The sequence below is a fragment of the Ahaetulla prasina genome, chromosome 16 (genome assembly GCF_028640845.1).
Source record: "Ahaetulla prasina isolate Xishuangbanna chromosome 16, ASM2864084v1, whole genome shotgun sequence".
Classification (NCBI taxonomy): Eukaryota; Metazoa; Chordata; class Lepidosauria; order Squamata; family Colubridae; genus Ahaetulla; species Ahaetulla prasina.
The window spans coordinates 13,598,814-13,603,266 of NC_080554.1; the positions used below are offsets into that span (position 1 = coordinate 13,598,814).

The 4,453-nt window shown below is 55.7% G+C and overlaps 1 non-coding gene across 1 annotated transcript; it reads left to right on the forward strand.

Annotated features, from left to right (window-relative positions):
* Positions 1–4,328: 4,328 nt before the first annotated feature.
* Positions 4,329–4,453, forward strand: LOC131186310 (U6atac minor spliceosomal RNA). The gene has a single exon (XR_009152341.1). It is a non-coding gene; the product is annotated as a U6atac minor spliceosomal RNA (small nuclear RNA).

Sequence of the window (4,453 nt, forward strand, 5' to 3'; positions counted from 1 at the left end):
CAGTTACTGCTCTTGAGCCAGGTACTACCTATTCCATAACTGTGCAATTGTTTTTTCTTGCCTAAGTGCAGACAGGCCCTTCCTTCTCACCACTGAGCTGCATTCTGATGAATACCTGAAAACCCAGCTTGGAGATCAGGAAGAATGGACTGCTTGGGATTGGGAGGGGGGGATGGGGGGGGCAAACCCGGCCAAGGCCATTCCTCAGGGGAGCCATCTGGACATTCATCCACTTCAAGTTGGCTGAGGTTTTGTGGAGACTAATGTCTTCAGATGTGCCAAGTTCCTTTAACTGCTCTCCAGAAGATAGATAGAAGATATACACAGTACTAAAACTATAATGCCAATTACTTATTTCTAGAATGGCTTCCAACAGGACCATCCCAGCCTCTCTTTCAGGAGCAAATAATCATTTGCCATCTTAGGGATGTCTTTTCCTCCACCTCGGTATAAGAACAGCCTGGACAAAAAACTCCTCTAAATCAGCCATACAGAGTTAAAGAGGCCCCTGCTCCCCTCCCCCCCAAAACAGTACAGAGAGTTCCAATGATGCTGGTGAATGGATCCTTCTGGGCAGCACATTCTGCAAGAGAGCCTCACAGTGGTCTCCATCAGATTGGGCAAAGGGGGCATGAATTTTGGGCTGCCAGGCAGTTGGATGAGTTCCAGAAAGCTGCTCTTGGTAGCTGAAACCTGGCCCGGTTTCCGACTCCAGTTTGAAAGGGCCAAAAGCATCTTCTCGCCCCCGCCCCCCGCCACTAAAGATCGCGGCCAAGACTGGTCTCTGCCACTGGGTGCAGCCCGTGGAGTCTTCGGGGGGTCTGTGAGAGGAGCTGCCAGTCCTGCAGCCCCCAGAGGGAGAGGCTGCAGGACTGGCTGGGGCTTCTGCGGGGCTGGCTTTCTCGGGCAGAAAAACCTGGAGCCCGGGGCCCCCAAAAAGAGGAACCCCTGTCCAAGACCCTCTGACCGACTGACCGCTGGGGAGACTTTCCCTCCAAGTTTCTTTTGAGAGGCAGCAGGAGGAAGACTGCTCGACTCGATGCTGGCTTCCCCCGAGTCAGCCAAGCTCTCCCGGGCTTTGGGATCACCGGTCCGGGGTCTTAGCGCAACCGCGGGAAGCTGCAGAGTCGGGGCAGGAGGGGGACGTGGGTGGGAAAGGGAAAAAGTGACCCCCCAAAAAAAGACCCAACTTGTTAAGGAGGAAAGGCTCTGGAGTGGGAGTGGGGAGGGGCTCGGAAGAAGGAGCCCCAGAAAGGGCTGCTGCGGCCGGATAGGGAGCCGGCTCTGCGGGGTCGCCGCAGGTCGGAGGGAGCTTCGCCTTATGTAATTCTAGATCAAGTGATTCTCCGGAGATGCCTCCGAAGGTGGCGAGGACCGGCCGGGCAGCTGAGCCCACCAGCCCGACTTGATGGAAGGGACCGACCCACACAGCACTTACTGGTAGCCAGCAAGAAGGATCCGGCCAGGAGGCGGAGGGTCCCGCCGGCAGCAAAGCCAGCCACGCCGAACACAGCCATTGGGGGTCCCGCCGTCCGGCGCCGGACTCAAACCACGCAAAGCATCTAAAGGGAAGACCGGTCGGGCTGGATTCCCACGCGAGGCGCTGCTCTGTCACTCCACCCGGGGACCAGAGCCTCCCCCACCCCGTTCCAGATGCTCAGAAGCCCACGCGGGGAAAGGGGGGGGATTTTTGCTGGGTCTTTCCAAAGTGGGGCTGGGAATTAGCAGCCTCCTCCTCTTGTTCGCCACGAGGGATCTTCCTGCGTCCGGAGCAGATCCCGGGCGGCGCTTCAGCCCCCCCCTTGCCCCCCCCCCAGCATTTCCTGCCCCCTTTCTCCTTCCCGCGATCATTCTCGGCTAATACAGCTGTGCAGCAGCTGATGGAAAGAAATTCTCTTTAATCAAGGTTTAATTCTAAATCCATTTCGAAATCCCCTAGTTGGATTAGGATGGAGGAAGCTGCTTCTCTTATTAAGCTCTCCGCTCGCCTTTCACGAACAGGGAGAATTTCCCCCAAAGCTGTTGCGTTGAATGCCCGGCAGAAAGAAGGCGCGTTTTAAGCCTGAAATGGTGACATTCAAAGAAGGAAGGGGAGAGAAAAGGGAGAGGCAACCAGAAGGTCAGATTCGTTAAAATAGGAGGCGGGGATGTTGTTGAAAGGCTCAGCAATATTTATTACCGGGATGAAACAAGGGTTACAATTTGGCTTTCATTTCATTTCATTCATTTATTTGATTTTTATACCGCCCTTCTCCCGAAGGACTCAGGGCGGTGTACAGGCAAATAAAAAACAGATAAGACAATATTTTATAAAATGCGAGATTAAAAAACTTATTATAATTTGCCTAAAAAATTTAAAATATATAGAAATTAAAACCCCGGCTTCCTTTCTAACCTGCCGCTTTTTGAATTAAACCCAGATTAGGACCGAAATATTGCACCGTGAAGTGGGATATAAGTCAGTCTATCTATCTATCTATCTATCTATCTATCTATCTATCTATCTATCTATCTATCTATCTATCTATCTATCTATCTATCTATCTATCTATCTACCTACCTACCTACCTACCTACCTACCTACCTACCTACCTACCATCATCTATGAGTAATGGCTTAGTGGTTAGAATGCAGTATTGCAGGATAACTCTGCCAAGTTTGACTCTCACCGGGCTCAAGGTTGACTCAGCCTTCCATCCTTCCGAGGTTGATAAAATGAGGACTCAAATTGTTGGGGGCAAGAGGCTGACTCTGTAAACCGCTTAGAGAGGCTGTGAAGCAGTATAGAAGTCTACGAGCGCTTATTGCTATTGCTAAACGTTCCTCAAGGGAGGACATGGGAAGAACCACAGGGCCCTTCAGTGGAGGTCCAAGCAGCTGGGCAGGCAGGGCAGTTGGGGGCCAGGAAAGCAGCCCCAGTGGCCAGAAGGCCTCGGGTGACCTTGGGTCCTTAGGACTGGCCTGGGGCTTAAGCAAAGCGGAGCCCAGAAGGAAAAGGAGGCAGGAGAACCGCGGCAGCTGAAGGGGGCGGCGGCTCAGTTTCTTATGGGTGGAAACCGAGACGAGCTTTGATCTCCCCATGGTGCCCCCCTTAACCTCTTTGGGGGTCCCCTGTGGACGCTCCTGAGTCCGGGGACGGGAGCCAGGAGTCGGGCCCGATCTCGGGCTGCATTTTCGAGAGTCCAGCCGACGGGGAGGTCTCGCTTGCCCCCTGCTCGGACCTTGGCCGGGGTTGCCCTCGAAGGGCTCCTTCCTGCAGGTTGAACGAGACCGCCCGGACTCTGCCCGGGGTAGAAACGGAGCCCCGCGGGACGGCCCCCCCCCAAATGCGGGAGGGGAAGGGGCGTCCTATGGCGAGGCTCGGCTGCTGCTGGAGCGGGGACCAGCCCGGGGCCTCGGCCCTTCGCAGACAGAGGGTGGACTAGAGGGCAGCGAAAGCGGGTCCCTGCCCGCCTTGGGGCGCGCAGGCGGGGGGAGGAGGAGGGAGCTGGGCGGGGACGGAGGGGGCCGTTGGGACCAAATTGGGGGGCGGGGAGGGAGGGGGCGAGCCCCCCCCGAAAGAGCTGGAGGGAGGTCGGGGGTCGGTAAGCAGGACCCCCCCTCTTGGTGAGGTGCAACCGGCCTCCTCCAGTGGGGCGGGGCCGGTCCGAGAGCTGCCGCCCCCGCCCGGTAGACGAGACTCCCCCGGGGTCGCCTTCGCAGCCGCCCGCTTGGCATCCTCCCCGAGGTAGCCAGTGACCCCAGAGCCCCTCCAGGAGCCACGGTGGACCCGACTCCCCCGTCCTTTGCCTGGACCCCCAGCCGGGCACCCGCCCCTTTCCGGAGCAGCCCCGCGGGGTCAAAGCGGACGGCGCTCTTGCGACCGAGGCCGGGGCGGGGGGGAGGGGAAAGTAGCGCGGCGAGGATTCGAACTCGGGCTTCCTGGCGTCCTAGATTCCCCTCGGCCGCCATCTTGGAGGAGGGCATGAGAAGCCGACGGCCTAGGACTCGCCGGTGTTTTCTCTCGGCGGTAATTTCACTTATCGCGAGGCTTTGTCCCCGAGTTTTGCTCGTTTGGCAAAGCGGAGAAGCTTTGCCTCACGATTGGATAAACACGTGCATATATTATCGTGGGCTGCATGGGAAATTGGCCACTGACGGGAACAAAATCCAGTTGCCTTAGATTTACTAGCTATATTGCACCTAACATATGCTCTAGATTAACCACATAGTATTAGGAAATATATAAAAAGACTGAATCTCCTTGCTTACGTCCCATTTTTCTAACCATAATCTAGAGGCTTAGCTATCTCGGAGGTTTAAATAATCATGATGTGATTATCTTATTCGTGTTGTATGAAAGGAGAGAAGGTTAGCACTCCCCTTGATAAGGATGGAAGAGGCCCTTGTGGTCTTTGCAACACGCATATGGTTAAGGCGCTGCCACTTACGTCGTGGCATCTAACCAGTTTTG